The sequence below is a fragment of the Rhinoderma darwinii genome, chromosome 5 (assembly GCF_050947455.1).
Source record: "Rhinoderma darwinii isolate aRhiDar2 chromosome 5, aRhiDar2.hap1, whole genome shotgun sequence".
Classification (NCBI taxonomy): Eukaryota; Metazoa; Chordata; class Amphibia; order Anura; family Rhinodermatidae; genus Rhinoderma; species Rhinoderma darwinii.
The window spans coordinates 9,961,840-9,981,745 of NC_134691.1; positions in this window are offsets into that span (position 1 = coordinate 9,961,840).

Here is a 19,906-nt window from a genome sequence, read left to right on the forward strand (position 1 = left end):
CCTAGTGGAATTTGGGCCGGAATGGTTGTTGTGGTAGCATTTCCTCTAATATAGTCAGCATCAAAACCTGCGTCATGTATGCGGCAAAAATTATGAAGAACGACAGACGCTTGTATGACACGGGTCACATTCTGCGGCGTCAGTTGCATTGTTGTGAGAAACACACGCCATTTGGTTGTCATAATGCCAAATGCACATTCCACACATCTACGAGCTCGGCTTAGCCGGTAATTGAAGATGCGCCGACGGTCATCCAAGCCCCTTCTTGCAAATGGCCGTATTACTTGGCTTGTGAGGCCAAAACCCTCATCTGCAACGATGACATATGGGACTGGTGGTCCTCGCGAGCCAGGCAGGATGCTCGGGACCGGCACAGAAAGTAGATTGCCATAAGACGATGGCCCATTCGGGATGAGCGAAATATGCGGGCATTAGCAGAGCTTCCATACGACCCAATGTCTACTATGGTAAAGCAATAATTACTGTCCGCCAAGGCCAACAAGACTATGGAAAAATACTGCTTGTAATTATAGTATCTTGAGCCAGAGTGGGGGGTGCTTCTTCACACGAATGTGCTTCCCGTCTAGGGCACCAATACAATTAGGAAATTGGGTGGTGGCCAGAAAATCTTCAGAAATAGTAAGTCAGTGCTCTGTCGTGGGCTGAGGCATCACTGTGGGCTTTAATCTCTGCCACAGCACAACACAGGTGCCTGTCACAATGGCAGAAATTGTGCTCACTCCAAGAAGGAACGACACGGGCCCCCTCATTCCGCGGGCCCCGTAGCAGCCGCTACTGCTGCTACGGCGGTAGTTACGCCACTGGGTGGAGTAATGGAGAGGGCAGCCTACAAAAAGGCACCCTTCTCAAACACCTGCTTGATGTGAGCACTTTTTGCACCTTGCAAACTACTTTTGGTCGTTTGGGCTGTTTCTTGGCTTGTTTGCGTATAAAAAGCGAAATTATTATGCCGGAGGCTCCGCTAGCAGCCGCTATGGCTGCTACAGCGGGACGCCACTGAACAGTACGGCAGAGCAGGGAGGTATGCCATTAAGCAAAATACATGTATCCCCTATCCACAGGATAGGGGATACATGTATGATCGCTGGCAGCGATAGGGAGAACGGGGGACTGAAAGTCCCCTGAAGTTCTCCATCACAAACCTCGGATATCCGGGGTCTGTGTCGGCAGCTCCGTAGAAATGAATGGAGCGCCGGTCCCGCTTGTGCGCATGCGTGACCAGCGCTCCATTCATTTCTACAGAGCTGCGCAGACGCCGGAAGTCAGAGGTTAGTCATGGAGAACTTCAGGGGGACTTTCGGTCCCCCGTTCTCCCTATCGCTGCCAGCGATCACACATGTCTCCCCTATCCTGTGGATAGGGGATACATGTCTTTTATTAGGACACACTGTAGGTCGCATTTTTTTGGGAGGGGGGACGCTGTATGGCGTTCCCTACAGGGGGGGCTGTATGGCTTTCCCTACAGGGGGGCGATGCTGTATGGCGTTCCCTACAGGGGGGCACGCTGTATGGCGTTCCCTACAGGGGGGGACGCTGTATGGCGTTCCCTACAGGGGGGGACGCTGTATGGCGTTCCCTACAGGGGGGGACGCTGTATGGCGTTCCCTACACGGGGGGGGGCGCTGTATGGCGTTCCCTACAGGGGGGGACGATGTATGGCGTTCCCTACAGGGGGGGCTGTATGGCGTTCCCTACAGGGGGGGCTGTATGGCGTTCCCTACAGACACCCCCTGTAGGGAACGCCATACAGACTCCCTGTAGGTAACGCCATACAGTCCCCCCTGTAGATAACGCCATACAGCCCCCTCTGTAGATAACGCCATACAGCCCCCTCTGTAGGGAACACCATACAGCCCCCCATAGATAACGCCATACAGTCCCCCCTCTAGATAACGCCATACAGCCCCCTCTGTAGATAGCGCCATACAGTTCCCCCTGTAGATAGCGCCATACAGTCCCACTGTAGATAGCGCCATACAGCCCCCTGTAGATAGCGCCATACAGCCCCCCTGTAGATAGCGCCATACAGCCCCCCTGTATATAGTGCCATACAGCCCCACCCTGTAGATAGCGCCATACAGCCCCCCCTGTAGATAGTGCCATACAGCCCCCCCCCTGTAGGGAACACCATACAGTCCCCCCCTGTAGGGAACGCCATACAGTCCCCCCTGTAGGGAACGCCATACAGTCCCCCCGTAGATAACGCCATACAGCCCCCTCTGTAGATAGCGCCATACAGCCCCCTCTGTAGATATCTACAAAGGGCTGTATGGCGTTATCTACAGGTGGGCTGTATGGCGTTATCTACAGGGGGGCTGTATGGCGTTATCTACAGGGGGGACTGTATGGCGTTATCTACGGGGGGGCTGTATGGCGTTATCTACAGGGGGGCTGTATGGCGTTATCTAAGGGGGGCTGTATGGCGTTATCTACAGGGGGGCTGTATGGCGTTATCTAAGGGGGGCTGTATGGCGTTATCTACAGGGGGGCTGTATGGCGTTATCAAAAGGGGGGTTTGTAAAAAAGGCACTATCTACAAGGGGGGGGTTGTGTGACACCCAGGGGAGGGGGGGCCCCAGTCAAAAGTTTGCTATGGGGCCCAGTCTTTCCTAGTTACGCCCCTGACTCCACCCTCCGTTTTTAAGCGCGTAAAAAACGCAGAAATGCAGCCATAACGCATGCCACACGCAACTACAACGCACGCAAAACTTCACATTTTTTACGCGCGCATAAATGCCACGCTCGTGTGAATCCAGCCTAATACAGTAGCAGCCGAGTGGATGAGATTTGAACAAATGTCATCCACATGCTGAGCTAAAAAACCCTGCATAAAAAACGTTCATAAATTGACTTGCGGTTCAGTTTTTTTAATCCATAGCATGTCAATTTATGCTGCGAAATCGCTGGTTTTCTGTTGCGGGTTTTCCCTATTGAATTCAATAGGGAGATAAAAAGCAACAACTAGAGATGAGCGGACTTATGAAAAGTTTGGTTCGGCTAGTTCTGTGGACAGGTCAGGATCCTGTTTCTTTTAAATGCTGCACTGTAGCGCAGCCTTATATAGTGGATCGAGCGGGTTCCCCAGCAGCATTTAAAAGAAACAGGATCCTGACCTGTCCACAGAGTTTAAGGCAGCACAGAGTATTTCAGGTGATGAGCACGGCCGGCCACGGGCAGCCGGTCGTTTTTCTGAGCCGTGCTCCCATTATAAAGTATAGGAGCACGGCCCGTAAAATAAAAAAAATAGAACATGTTCTATCTTTTTAACGGCACGGGCACCTTCCCGTGAGAAAACGGGAAGGTACCCATGGCTAACAGAAGTCTATGGGCCCGCTATTTCGGGTCATAATTACGACCCGTAATAACGGGTGATTTTACGGTCGTTTGCATGAGGCCCCCGTAATGACGGGTGACTACGTGTGTGCACCCGTCATTATGGCAGCGTTGCTAGGCGACGTCAGTAAATAGTCACTGTCCAGGGTGCTGAAAGAGTTAACTGATCGGCAGTAACTGTTTCAGCACCCTGGACAGTGACTACCGATCACAATATAGAGTAACCTGTCAAAAAAAAAAGACGTTCATACTTACCGAGAACTTTCTGCTTCCTCCAGTCCGGTCTCCTGGCCGTTGCCTTGGTGACGCGTCCCTCTCGACATCCGGCCCGACATTCCTGGATGACGATACAGCCCATGTGACCGCTGCAGCCAATCACAGGCTGCCGCGGCCTCTGCAGCCAATCACAGGCTGCCGCATCAGAAAAGAAGGTCGGACTGGAGGAAGAAGAGGGACTCGTCACCAAGACAACGACCGGGTACGTATGAAATGCTTTTTATTTTATTTTTAATCAGCAGCCTCTTTTCTCTATCGGTGATTGATAGAGACAAGTGGCTGCCGATTTGTATAATATTTTTGACCGGGTTCGGTCAAAACGGGTTCGGCCGAACCCGGTGAAGTTCGGATTCGCTGCGAACCGAACTTTTCCTGATGTTCGGACCGAAACCGGGTTCGGTTGTCCCGGTTCGCTCATCTCTATCCACAACAAATAGCAGATGTTGCGATTTTTGATGCAGAAAAGCTGCATTTCCTCTGCAATAATCGCAACAAAAAAACAAAAGGTTTTACTTACCAAGATATCTCTGCTCCTGCGTCCAGCCCAGCGATTTTTCTTCTCATCTGACTGCTGCAGCCAATTACAGGCTGTAGCGGTCATATGGGATGAAATGTTATCCCAGGAGGCCGGCGCAGGACATCAGCGGGACGCGTCGCCATGACTATGGGTGAGTATAACTTTTTGTTTTTTTTTACCTGCTGACATTCAGGACTAAAAACTGCACCACAATTTGGTGCAGTTTTTCGGCAGGAATTCCCTGCGGGGACCAGGGCGGATACACTGAAAAATTTTATGCAACGTATATTTTAGGAACATAGCCTAACTGTGTAGTATAGGATAGGAAGAGGTATAGAAGAGTGTTCTCTATTTTGGAGGTGGAGGGGAAATCTGACTTTTACAATGGGGCATTGTGATCCCTATATTTGCCCCTGGCCCATTATTGCTATACAACTGTGATTAGTTTTTCATGAGTTACTGAGAAGATCTACGATGCAGGAAACACATTTTTCGTGCTAGAATTATTACCAATATTGCCGCTCCAGAATCTAATTTTGTGGTATTTTAAGATAATTGTACATTACTTTTTTTTTAATTTCACTTCAGGCACTAAAGTACTCCACCTGCGTTTAATTAAATGTGCATATTTCTCAACGTAGCCTTCTAATTCGGCACGTACCGTCTCGTTTAGAGATATAAAGTAAATAAATTGACTCACAAATCAGCAAATTCAAGTTGTTAGCGGAGCCTTGTAGCCTGCCAATAACGAAACGGAATAAAATTGATGTTATACCTCACATTGAACATAGAACATCGCGAAAAAGATTTCTGTGCGCGTCTCTGTACTCTACAGCTTAATCCAATTAGTTCCAATTAAAGATCTCTACTTGTCTTAAAACAGAGTCGAAACTATTTGGCACGGCGTGTTCTACTCTTATACCCTCAGGAGAGTCCTTCACGTCGAAGTCAAACTTATCCGATACTATTATTTTTTTTTTCTTTGACATCAAAGCGTTTCCTATATAAGCCAATATCCTATTAAAATGTCACGATTTCAATCATGACTGGTAGGAATTGGATCTCCGTGTTATCTGTTCTTTCTTGCAGGTATATTTTAATAAAAAATCTGGTATTAGAAAGTAAAATTAACTTGAGATGTAAGACAATAAGAAAAATTCATCATTACAAGTAGAGATGAGCGAACCGGGACAACCGAACCCGGTTTCGGTCCGAACTTCCGGAAAAGTTCGGTTCGCAGCGAATCCGAACTTCACCGGGTTCGGCCGAACCCGTTTTGACCGAACCCGGTCAAAAATATTATACAAATCGGCAGCCACTTGTCTCTATCAATCACTGATAGAGAAAAGAGGCTGCTGATTAAAAATAAAATAAAAAGCATTTCATACGTACCTGGTCGTTGTCTTGCGGACGAGTCTCTCTTCTTCCTCCAGTCCGACCTTCTTTTCTGACGCGGCAGCCTGTGATTGGCTGCAGAGGCCTCTGCAGCCTGTGATTGGCTGCAGAGGTCTCTACAGCCCGTGATTGGCTGCAGAGGCCTCTGCAGCCCGTGATTGGCTGCAGCGCTCACATGGGCTGCATCGTCATCAAGGAATGTCGGGCCGGATGTCGCGAGGGACGCGTCACCAAGGCAACGGCCAGGAGACCGGACTGGAGGAAGCAGGGAGTTCCCGGTAAGTGTGAACGTCTTTTTTTTTTTACAGGTACTCTATATTGTGATCGGTAGTCACTGTCCAGGGTGCTGAAACAGTTACTGCCGATCAGTTAACTCTTTCAGCACCCTGAAGAGTGACTATTTACTGACGTCGCCTAGCAACGCTGCCGTAATGACGGGTGCACACATGTAGCCACCCGTCATTACGGGGCCTCATGCACACGACCGTAAAAACACCCGTTATTAAGGGTCGTAATTACGACCCGAAATAGCGGGCCCATAGACTTCTGTTAGCCACGGGTACCTTCCCGTTTTCTCACGGGAAGGTGCCCGTGCCGTTAAAAAGATAGAACATGTTCTATTTTTTTATTTTACGGGTCGTGCTCGTAATTACGACTCGTAATTACGAGCACGGCCGGCCGCTTTTACGAGCCGTGCTGTCATTATAAGGGTATGTTCACACGACAGCGTCCGTTACGGCTGAAATTACGGGGATGTTTCCGCCTGAAAACATCCCCGTAATTTCAGCCGTTATGGCATATGCAGGCGCTTGAACGCCGCGTCCATTACGGACGTAATTGGCGCTGCTATTCATTGGAGTCAATGAATAACGGCTCCAATTACGGCCAAAGAAGTGACAGGTCACTTCTTTGACGCGGGCGTCTATTTACGCGCCGTCATTTGACAGCGGCGCGTAAATTACGCCTCGTGTGAACAGACAAACGTCTGCCCATTGCTTTCAATGGGCAGATGTTTGTCAGCGCTATCGAGGCGCTATTTTTGGACGTAATTCGGGGCAAAAACGCCCGAATTACGTCCGTAATTAGTGAGTGTGAACATACCCTGTGTTCACACGCACTAATTACGGATGTAATTCGTGATTTTTTGCCCCGAATTATGCCCGAAAATAGCGCCTCGATAGCGCTGACAAACATCTGCCCATTGAAAGCAATGGGCAGACGTTTGTCTGTTCACACGAAGGCGTATATTTACGCGCCGCTGTCAAATGACGGCGTGTCAAAGAAGTGACCTGTCACTTCTTTGGCCGTAATTGGAGCCGTTATTCATTGACTCCAATGAATAGCAGCGCCAATTACGTCCGTAATGGACGCCGCGTTCAAGCGCCTGCACTTGCCGTTTCGGCTGAAATTACGGGGATGTTTTCAGACGGAAACATCCCCGTAATTTCAGCCGTTACGGACGCTGTCGTGTGAACATACCCTAAATTTTATAGCAGCACGGCCCGTAAAATAGAAAAATAGAACATGTTCTATTTTTTTAACGGCACGGGCACCTTCCCGTGAGAAAACGGGAAGGTACCCATGGGTAACAGAAGTCTATGAGCCCGTTATTGCGGGTCGTAATTACGACCCACAATAACAGGTGTTTTTACGGTCGTGTGCATAATGGGAGCATGGCTTGGAAAAACGACCGGCTGCCTGTGGCCGGCCGTGCTCATCTCCTGAAATACTCTGTGCTGCCTTAAACTCTGTGGACAGGTCAGGATCCTGTTTCTTTTAAATGCTGCTAGGGAACCCGCTCGATCCACTATATAAGGCTGCGCTACAGTGCAGCATTTAAAAGAAACAGGATCCTGACCTGTCCACAGAGTTTAAGGCAGCACAGAGTATTTCAGGAGATGAGCGTGCAGATTCAGTGCTGCTGTGAACTCTGCTCTCAGTCTGTTACCTCTCCTCCACTCCTGTCCTCAATAACACCTTCACATGATTGGCAAGTCACCACCCCGCACAAGATCCGCACGCTCATCTCCTGAAATACTCTGTGCAGCTATGAACTCTACTCTTACCATTACGTGGTGACTTGCCAATCATGTGAAGGTGTTCTTGAGGACAGGAGTGGAGGAGAGGTAACAGACTGAGAGCTACGTAATGGTAGGAGCAGAGTTCACAGCAGCACTGAATCTACACGCTCATCTCCTGAAATACTCTGTGCTGCCTTAAACTCTATGGACAGGTCAGGATCCTGTTTCTTTTAAATGCTGCACTATAGCGCAGCCTTATATAGTGGATCGAGCGGGTTCCCAAGCAGCATTTAAAAGAAACAGTGTGTGTGTTTGGGTATGTGTCTTTGTCTGTTTTTGTTTTTATATGTGTGTTTGTGTTTATGTGTGTTTGTGTATATATGGGTGTATGTGTATATGTTTGTGTGTAGATGTTTGTGTGTGTGTGTTTTTGTATATGTGTGTGTTTGTGTATATGTGTGTATATGGGTGTGTTTATGTGTGTGTTTGTGTATATATGGGTGTATTTGTATATATGTTTGTGTGTAGATGTTTGTGTGTGTGTGTGTGTGTTTATATATGTGTGTGTTTGTGTATATGGGTGTGTGTATATGTGTGTGTTTGTGTATATGTGTGTGTTTGTGTATATGTGTGTGTGTGTGTATATCTTGTTGTGTTTGTGTATATATGTGTGTGTCTGTGTATGGTTGTTTGTTTGTGTGTGCGTGTATATATGTGTGTAGGTGAGTAGAAGTATTGTTATTGTTCACATTGATAACTGTTTTTTTATGTTGTTGCAGATTTTGATGTACCGATTGGACTACATCTTCGATTCGTTGGACTACTGCGTAGATCTACGTTTTTTTTAAATTTTAATAAAATGGTTAACGAGGATTTTGTTGGGGATTTCTTATTTCAATAAAAAAGAATTGTCTTTGTGTTTTTTTAAAAACTTTATTAGTGCCTAGATAATGGCAGTTGGCTGATTGGCAGCGTCCATTATTAAGGCGGTACTTAGTGTTAGCCGGTGCAGAGGCTAGCACTAACCCCCCATTATTACCCCGGTACCCACCACCACCAGGGGTGCCGGGAAGAGCTTGGTATGATCCAGTACCCGACCATCTGTTGTGATGGTCGGGTACTGGGGCGGCCGTAGGCTGGTATTATGAGGCTGGGAAGGGCCAAAATCAGTGGACCTTCCCACCCTTGTAATGCTAGGCTGCTGCTGCTGCTGTGTTGTATCGGGCTGGTTATAAAAATGGGGGGGGACCCCACGTCGTTTTTTTTGGGGAATTTAACAAATTTAGCAATAGACGGGTCCCCCACATTTTTAATAACCAGCCATATACAAGGCCGCAGCAGTCTGGCATTACATGGGTGGGAAGGGCCACTGGTTTTGTCCATTCCCAGGCTAATAACACTGTGTTGTATGTGGCTGGTTATGATAAATTGGGTGGAACCCCATGTCTTTTTAAAAAAAATAAATAAATAAATAATAAAAAAAAAATGACGTGGGGTCCCCCCCACTTTTATAACCAGCCAGATACAACACAGCAGCAGCAGCCTAGCATTACAAGGGTGGGAAGGTCCACTGTTTTTGGCCCTTCCCAGCCTCATAATACCAGCCTGCGGCCGCCCCAGAGCCCGACCATCACAACAGATGGTCGGGTACTGGATCGTACCCGGCTCTTCCCGGCACCCCTGGTGGTGGTGGGTACCGGGGTAATAATGGTGGTTAGTGTTAGCCTCTGCACCGGCTAACACTAAGCCTCGCCTTAGTAATGGATGTTGTCACTCAGACAGCGGCCATTACTAAAGTGGTAGTAATAAAATTTGAAAAGAAAAAGACAAAGATATAGATAAAATATTTTATTGAAATAAAGCACCCCCAACACAACCCTCATTAACCATTTTATTGTAGAAAAAAAAAAACCGTCATCGAAGTAGTCCTCGAAACCGACGTAGTCCAAACACCAAACCTGTAAAAAAAAGAAAAAATGAAATAAAACATGTTGTAAGCTTAGATTCAGTTTAATGTGTGATACTGACTGTTATACCATGTATAGAAGCCTGCCGTGAAGTTGACTTAGATACAGGGCGCCAGCAGACAGTATCATATATGGCCATACAGACATGTATACAAACAAACATACATACATGCAAACTATCATACATACATGCATACACACACACATGAAACCATACATACAAACATGCAAAGATACATACATATATACAAGCATGCACAAATATACATGCAAACATAATTACATACATGCACATATATATAAACATACATGCAAAAATAAAAACATGCAAACATACATGACAGCATACATACATGCAAACATACATACATACATACAAACATGTATACATACATGACAACATACATACATGACAACATACATACATGCAAATATACATTCATGCAAACATACATAAATGCAAACATACATACATGCAAATATATACATGCAAATATACATACAAACATGCACATATATACATACATGACAACATACATACATGACGACATACATACATACATACATAAAATGCAAACATACATACATACATTCATGCAAACATACATGCAAATATATACATACATGCCAACATACATACATACATACATACATGCAAACATACACACATGCAAACATACATACATGCAAATACACATACAAACATACATGCACATATATACATACATACATGACAACATACATGCATACATACATACATGACAACATACATACATGCAAACATACATTCATGCAAACATACATACATACATGCAAACATACATTCATGCAAACATACATACATGCAAACATACATGCAAATATATACATGCAAATATACATACACATATATACATACATGCCAACATACATACATACATACATACATGCCAACATACATACATGCCAAAAAAAATAATAATACGTTCATACTTACTTTCCTCCTGTCCAGGCTCCAGCGATGACGTTTCATCCATGTCGCCGCTGCAGCCTGTGATTGGCTGCAGAGGCGGTCACGTGGGATGAAGCGTCATCCTGACGTGCGTGACCGCCACTACAGCCTGTGATTGGCTGCAGCGGCGAAAGGGATGAAACGTCATCGCTGGAGGCCGGACAGGAGGAATGTAAGTACGAACGTATAATTTTTATTTTTTTGTTACATTTAAATTGTATTTTCCGCGCGCCGAGCATGTACTGTCAAGGTTGCTGAAAGAGTTAGTGCAGCCCATTAACTCTATCAGCACCCGAGACAGTAGCATGCTCGGCGCACGTAAGTGACAGGTTCGGTCCGAACTAGTTCGGTCCGAATCGAACTATTTTGTGAAATTCGGCGAACTAGCCTAACCGAACTTTTGAAAAGTTCGCTCATCTCTAATTACAAGTCAATACAATAAATAATATGTATATTTTTTTTTAAATTCTAATTTTTTTATGTGATTTATGGAGAATTTTAACTACACCTTTTTTTTTTACAACTTTTTTTTAATATATTTTAGGTACAAAAAATTACCAAATTAAAAAGAATCTGTCACAGTAGACGGACTTTAATTCATGTGAAGGTCTTTCTGCTAGAAATGTAGTTACAGTACTTCCTCCGCTACCAATGTTAGTTTGCAGATAAAGTTAAATTTTCCCGTTTTTTTATTTGTTTTTTTTTAACTATATCAAATAGCTGACCACCTAGATCAGGTCTGTCTTAGGGTATGTTCGCACGTCTTAACAAATTACGTCTGAAATTACGGAGCTGTTTTCAGGCGAAAACAGCTCCTGAATTACAGAAGTTTTTGCAAGTACTCGCGTTTTTCGCGGCGTCCATTACGGACGTAATTGGAGCTGTTTGTCAATGGAGTCAATAAAAAACGGCTCCAAAAACGTCCAAAGAAGTGACATGCACTTCTTTGACGCGGGCGTCTTTTTACGCTCCGTCTTTTGACAGCGACGCGAAAAAATTACCCCTCGTCTGAACAGAACATCGTAAAACCCATTGCAAGCAATGGGCAGATGTTTGTAGGCGTAATGGAGCAGTTTTTTCAGGTGTAATTCGAGGCGTAATACGCCCGAATTACGTCTGAAAACAGGCCGTGTGAACATACCCTTAGGATGCATGGATGTGAACAGCAAACAAATAAAAATAAATATAAAAAAAATAAATATAAGGAGGACGGGTTATCTTTTGTTTTTAGAGTCAACTATTTTTTTGGGGAATTCTCATAAAAAAGTTTATATTTCACAATTAAATTGTTTTTTGGACAAAACATAGCATAAAGGCCGATGCTGTCCCTTGTGAAAAAAAGAAAATATTTATGATGTCTTCCACGTAAGCGTAGGAAAGGAGACATATTAGATTTACATATAGCCCATAGGAAACTTTTGGATACCTCAGGAATACATTTAAAAAAAAATCTAAAAGGTGTATAGATAAAATATTGTGTAAAAAAAAAAAAAGGGGCCTCATCTGCAGTGTGGAACTGTGGTGCTTGTGCCCACCAGAGGGAATGATTCTGAGGGCTCACCTACCATCTCTACAGAACATGTGCACATCCACTTGTTGTTATCATTGTACACATTGGGATTATCGTCAATAAGATCTTATAGGTTATTTGTGAAACCCATGGGAAATAGACCCTAGGAGCAAGTGCTTGGCTCCCAAGTCAGCTTCAAATGGGGTTGTCTTCTGCTAGACCTTTTTGGACCCATTATTGGCTCAGAGTCTAGGCCCACCGGAGGATCCTCCGGTACCCTGGTGTGCCAGTCCGACCCTGCTCATATGACATACAATGAAAAGTATTTCCCCTTCCAGATGTCTCCTATTATTGCACATTGTCACAAAATGGATTTTCAGATCTTGCGATCTTAGACAAGGGGATTCATGTCTAACATGTTTTTGAATTTGTACGTCATTTAATTCAGTAACAAAATAATTCAACACACATATCACAAAAACTTCCTGTCCCACTGCACATAATGACTAGCAGCAATAATAGCAAGTACTAAACACTTCTTATAACTTGATATCAGTCTTCCACTGTTGAGGAATGTTTGTTCACTCTTCTTTGCAGATCTGCTCTGATTCAGATACAATGGGAGATGTTTTTGAAAACGAGCTGCTTATTTCAGGTGCTAACACAGCGTTGGGTTAAAGCAGGGGCAGATATAGACACCGAAGGGCCAATATGCAAGAACATTATATGGGCCCGTGCTTTCTAATAGCTCATCATGGAGCACCCATAATTTCTCTCACAATCGACCAACAAATTTGAGATATGATATTTGTTAGATAAGTCTCCAACATGCAATCTAATACACAGTATAAAGCTGGGACACATTATGTAAATCAGGTTTTGATTATAAACCTATCTTTTATTTTATTAGTGCTATCTTGAAATACTGGCCACTAGAGCAAACAATAGGCACTTCCTGTTTTCTGCAGCTCACTTGTCAGCTTTGCTGTATAGACTGGGACAGTTAAGCAGAGGTATGTCATTATCAAAAGAGGGTGGAGGATTTAACGACAGATCTATTTTACCGCTGGAGGCCTATATAAGAAGGATTTTAACACTATACCTTATATGCACAGCTAAGGCTCTGTATGCAGCTCCCCTGGCGTCTGGGAGCAGTGATGTTTCTCCCATCCCCTGTTTAGACTTGATGGACCTATGTCAATTTTCAACCATACTATGCATATATTGACAGGGGCCTTTCTCCTATAGAGTGTTTGCTCTTATAGGCAGGGATCCCTCTAGTATAGAATGAGCTCTTATGAGCAGCAACCTCTCTCCTGTAGAGTATAAGCTCTTATGGGCAGGGTCATCTCTCCTGTAGAGTATAAGCTCTTATGGGCAGGGACCTCTCTCATGTAGAGTATAAGCTCTTATGGGCAGTGTTCCCTCCCCTGTAGAGTGTAAGTTCTTATGGGAAGGGACTTCTCTCTTGTAGATTATAAGCTCTTATAGACAGGGACCTCTCCTGTAGAGTGTAAGCTCTTATGGACAGGGATCTCTCTCCTGTAGAGTGTAAGCTCTTATGGGCAGGGACCTCTCTCCTGTAGAGTGTAAGCTCTTATGGACAGGGTCCTCTCTCCTGTAGAATGTAAGCTCTTAGGGGCAGGGTACTCCCTCCTCTAGAGTGTAAGTTCTTATGGGCAGGGTCCTCTCTCCTGTAGAGTGTAAGCTTTTATAGGCAGGGTACTCCCTCCTCTAGAATGTAATCTCTTATGGACAGGGACCTCTCTCCTGTAGAGTGTAAGCTCTTATGGGCAGGGTCTTCTCTGCTGTAGAGTGTAAGCTCTTATAGGCAGGGATCTCTCTCCTGTAGTGTATAAGCTCTTATCGGCAGGGTCCTGTAGAGTGTAAGCTCTTAGGGGCAGGGTACTCCCTCTTCTAGAGTGTAAGTTCTTATGGGCAGGGACCTCCCTCCTTTTGTCTCAATGTTTGGTAATTCATTTTTATTACTTGACATTTTGCTTGTTTGTTATTTCCTTAATTGTAAAAAGATTATTAGTATTTTTTCACTGTGGTCTGATGGCGTTCTACATCTTGAGAAATAGCTTTGTAACACCTCCTCCCAGACTGATAAAGTTCATCATATTTTATGTTCTAATTTCTTAATCATTCCGGCCCTTGAATACAGGAGAGATCAGCTGTAAGAAAGCACAGAACTCGCCTGTGATAAGAAATGCCAGGGTGGCACAGGAGAGGGCAGACACTTATTACATCAGTTCTCTGTAGCTACAGACAGGGGGTGTTCGTTTTCACAACTTTTGCCAACCACTGCTATCCTTTCTGGGGGCTCAACTCAAAGTGTTTTCACTGCATAAAGTCTTCATATCCGTACCAATAGATGATACAACTGCTCTGTATCACACCCAGTGGTCAGGCATGGTAGTGCAAGAAAAACATATCAGTGTTTTGTTATGCAAAGCATTTTTGCATGATCATACTTATAGGGTTCTGATTTATGTTGCTTTATATTATTTCTTACCTATATACCATCACATATACATATATTATAAAAATATCACAACTATTATTTTTTGCTATGTGCAGGATTGGGGCTAGTGGATTATGTATGTATGGCATGGCTGTTAATTTGTTGTAAATGTATCCGGCGCCTCCTCACTTTATTTCAATCACAAACAAAAGCTTGTTTAGAGCTGTTTCTTCTGTAATGCATTTAAAAACCCTAATTTATTTTTATCCATTTTAACTAAAACTTCATGGCAGGAGCTGCGGTGGTAAACATGCAAATCAGGACGCATCGAAAATCATAGGTCCTCCTCCTAGAATCCACCAGTCATGAATACATTTATAAAGGTACATGTAATTGCATTCTTTCAATTTAGCAAACCATTGCTGCAGAAAATTAGACACAGACTTTTTATGAAAATCGCTCCGTGAGCAAATGATGAAATCCTGCCTCTAAATAAAACACCTCTTACAATAATATTTCCAAGTGAAGTCTAAGCAATGCTCAAAAACAGACATTTATCTCCCCAACTGAGTATTATGTCACAACGTAGATACATTATTCTCCGCTTCTATAAATAAACGTTAGTCGGGATTATAATGACCACAAATGAGAATTTACCACAAAGGCAATTTGTGTTTTCAGTTAGGGCATGACCACACATGGCGGAATTCCTCCGCAACTGTCCGCATCAATGCCGCACAGAATCTGCGTTGCAGATTCTGCAGCGGATCTGCACAAAATGTGCAGAAAATTGATGCGGACTGGCCGCTGCGGACTGCAGGAAAAGTGCTTCTCTTCTCCCTATTCAGTGCAGGATAGAGAGAAGGGACAGCACTTTCCCTAGTGAAAGTCAAAGAATTTCATACTTACCGCCCGTTGTCTTGGTGACGCGTCCCTCTTTCGGCATCCGGCCCGACCTCCCTGGATGACGCTCCAGTCCATGTGACCGCTGCAGCCTGTGCTTGGCCTGTGATTGGCTGCAGCCGTCACTTACACTGAAACGTCATCCTGGGAGGCCGGACTGGAGACAGACGCAGGGAGTTCTCGGTAAGTATGAACTTATATTTTTTTTTACAGATACATGTATATTGAGATCGGTAGTCACTGTCCCGGGTGCAGAAACAGTTACTGCTGATCGCGTAACTCTTTCAGCACCCTGGACAGTGACTATTTACAGACGTCTCCTAGCAACGCTCCCGTCATTACGGGAGCCCCATTGACTTCCTCAGTCTGGCTGTAGACCTAGAAATACATAGGTCCAGCCAGAATGAAGAAATGTCATGGTAGTAAAAACAATACGCTCCGCAGCACACATAAGATCTGCGGACTTCATTGCGGAATTTTGACTCTCCATTGAAGTCAATGGAGAAATTCCGCCATGAGTCCGCAACCAGTCCGCCACTGCTCCGCAACAGACAGAGCATGCTGCGGACACCAAATTCCGCTCCGCAGCCTATGCTCCGCAGCGGAATTGTACGCATCGTGTAAACGAACACTGCTAAATTAAAGTGAAAGTCAATGGAGAAACGGCTCCGCTGCGGATTAACGCTGCGGAGTGTCCGCAGCGGAATTTAAGTGAAATTCCGCTATGTGTGAACCCGCCCTTACAGTAAGTATGGCTATTCTAAAACATAATGGCTTCATTTTCTTTATATCAATAAAAAAAATTGTATAACAATTAAATGTGTATGTAGATAGATATAAGAGAGAGATAGATAGAGATATAAAAAATAGACAGTTTAACTTCCCCAGAAGACCACCCCTTTGAGAAGACCCCCCATCCAGACCAACTTTTTCTGTGATCAATTGTCCCCACCATTATAGTATATAAGCAGACTACCCTCCTAATCCAACCAAAGACCACTTTTTGAGGAAATTTTTCAGTGAGAACCCCTTTAAAGAGAGCACAAAATGGATTTACATGCGCTATAAATCATTTGTATGTAGGTACGCCATGTGCTACATAACCGGCATGGAGAGACCAGGCAGAGACTTTCATGGCATATTATGGAAGAGAAGCTGCAAGCATCATTGGGGCAGAGAAAGCAGTAGAAGGAGCATTTAAAGCACCAAGAGGGTGGGAGGAAAAGAAGGGGAGAATTCAGCACGCGTCATGGTTCAATGAACAGCCTGCGGGAATTCTGAGCAAGGGAGCCTGCAGACTGCCACTAAAGTGTTTAACTAAGGTTACCAGTGAGGGGAAGAGAGTGGAGACCAAATTGGGTCTGAGAATGAGGGGAGCCATGCTGGTGTACTGTACTGTATAAGAATGAGAGGGGGAGTCATGCTGGGGACTAAGAATGGGAACGAAGCCATGCTGGGGACTAGGAATGAGAGGAGAGCCATGCTGGGAATTAAAAATGACAGGGAGGCCATGCTGGGGACTAGGAAGGAGTGAGAGTGCCTTCCTGGGGGCTACGATTGAGACCGGTAGCCATGCTGGAGACTATGAATAAGAGGGGAGCCATGCTGGGGTCTAGGAATGATAGTGGAGCCATGTTGGGGACTAAGAATAAAATGGAGAACTATGCTGGGGACTAAGAAGGAAAGGGGTGCCATGATTTACACTAGGAATGACAGGGGAGCCATGCTGGAGAGTAGGCATGAGAAGGGTACCATGTTGGGGACCAGGAATGAGACTGGGAGCCATGCTGGGGAGTAAGAATGAAAGGGGAGCCATGCTGGGGACTAGGAAGGAGAGGGGAGCCATGCTGGGGACTAAGAATGATAGTGGAGCCATGCTAGGGATTAAGAACGAGAGGAGGAGCCATGCTGGGGACTAAGAATCAGAGGGGAGCCATGTTGGGGACTAAGAATGAGACTGGGAGACATACTGTGTACATACTGTGAAGTACATCCATGCTGGGGACTAGTAATGAGAGGGGTGCTGGGGACCAAGAATGAGAGGAGAGTGATAGATAGAGTGAATTAGAGGAGGTTTCTTTATCCACTTGTATGTGCAAATTTCAGCCCAATCTCTTGTGATCTGTTTCAAGCCTTTCTCATCTCTGTTTTGTGGGAAATCTGGCTAATAACCACTGTGGCCTACTTTACTCACTCCATTACTGACATCCAGCTTTTCTAGACTCCAGAATGACAAAACAACTTAATTACGCAGAAGGGTGGTATTTATTGCAGCGTAGCTAGCTTCTGTGCTGGCTGTAATGGCAGTGACAATACCCACAGTCCCGACGAATGCTACGGTGCAATACTTGGAATATAGACGTCATTGTCTTATTGGGCAGTACACAGCTCTGAATATCAGAGGATTTCATTAAGATCTCTCCCACGTCTCATTCCTGGTCCTGGACGCTCATGATGATGATGGGGGTTACACTCCCGTCATTTCCGATGTGTTCTTTTCATCATACAGGAAAAAGCTGGTGGTCAACAAAGAAGATTTTCCACTTTCTCCCCAGAGAGGTTCCTGGGGCTGAGATTCATTGAGGGTGATTTGTGCTTTTGTGTGATGTTGCTGTGTAAATGTCACATGTGATTGTTTTCGGACGTGCAGTGATTTGTTCCGAGGCTACAAAATTACAAATATTAATAAAACGGAGCCGTACACCCACAAGCCCAAACTGTGTTACAATATTGTAGCCCTTCACGTATCCCGGCAAAGTAAAATATAACAAATCATGACATGAGAAGTCATTGATGATATATAAACCAAGATATTTAAAAAAAAAAGTATGTGCCCCCAGGAGCGGAGCTATAGGTAGGTAGCAGTGGCCCCAGGGTCCTGAGGGGGCCCAAAAGTCCAAAAGAAGACACCAGTGTTATAAATGATATATGGTAGGTGGGGGCCCTGCTGTAGATTTTGCATTGGGGCCCAGGAGCTCCACGTTACGCCTCTCTGTGCCCCCTTCTTATTATTGAATTTACTTAAGTCCTCAAGGACTGGACTATTTTCAGCCTTCGGGACCAGCAATTTTTGTTTTTATTGCTTTGTGTTTTTTTCAAGAATCACAACGTTTTTCTTTTTCTATCAATGTTACCGTATGGGGATTGTTTTTTTTTTGTTTTTTTTGGGTCAAGTTGTGGATTTTCTTGGTTCCATTTATGACACATATAATTTATTGAATGACTTTTACATATTTTTTTTTAATGGGAATGAAAAAAAAAAAGCGAAATCCGCCATAGTTTTTTATTTTGCGCCATGCACTACACGATTTAACTTATACGTTAACTATTTTCTATGGGTTGTCATGATTGCGGCATAACAAAATATGTATTTTTTATAAAAATGTTTTACGTTTTTGAGGATTTTTTTTTAACTTAACCTTATTTAATTTATTTTAAAATGTTATTGTCCTATTTGGGAACTCGATGCTGCGACAGGCAACCTATTAGACTATGCATCACTATGTCACGCTCTTTACATGCAATGGTAACTGTTGACCGTGGCATTTGAGTGAATAAACAGTCGGTATATGGGTCAGTTCACACAGTGGATGTTGCATGGCGGATCCCGCCACAAAATCCGCGGCAGAATTATTTCTCCTCCCATTGACTTCAGTAAAAGGTTCGGCCAGAACCTGCATGAAGATTGGGCAGGACACTTTTCTTTCCCGCTAGTTGAAACAAAATTCAGCTAGGGGGAAAAAGAAGCGTCCGACTCCCATTGAACAAAATGGGAGTCATATTCGCTCCCATACAGTATAATGCACCCCATATCAGCTCCCTATACAGTAAAATGGGAGGCAGAATCTTGCGGCAGGGTTCCGACACAAAAATTCTGCCGTGTGAACAGAGCCATAGAGTTGCCTATAATTATTATATATAATTATTTTTACTTTTTGAGATACAGCTGTTTGGTATCCTGTATACAGAGCAGCTGTATCTAGCGCTAAATCCTGTATCCGTCAGTGGCACTGACAGGTTCAGTGTCAGCGGATCCTGCTTGTCTCTGACAGTTCATAACTTAGAGTTGATCGATTACAGGTGGATCCTGTGTGCCAGAGCCACGCAGGACCCGCTGACACTGAACCCGTCAGTCCACAGATTCAGGTCTCAGCTCTAGATAGAGCTGCTCTGTATACAAGATACCAAGTAGCTGTATCTCAAAAAGTTAAATTATTTTTAATAAAAACTAAGTAGATAGTTACACCAAACATACTGATACACTGTTTTATTTAAAAAAAGTCAATAAAAAAATCGCTTTCGAAGGTGTACATAGCCATAGTAAACTATGAGAATCAAGTGGTCACCACCACAAAATTTGTACAAGAGCACCATGCCAGGAAATGCTGGCCACTTGCAGTTTTGTCACGGAAGAAAGATACCAGGTGCTTGTGGCAACAAGAACTTTACTTAGCCGGTGTTAACAACATATGTGCCCACAGCAGGCGAATTAAAGAGGACCGCTC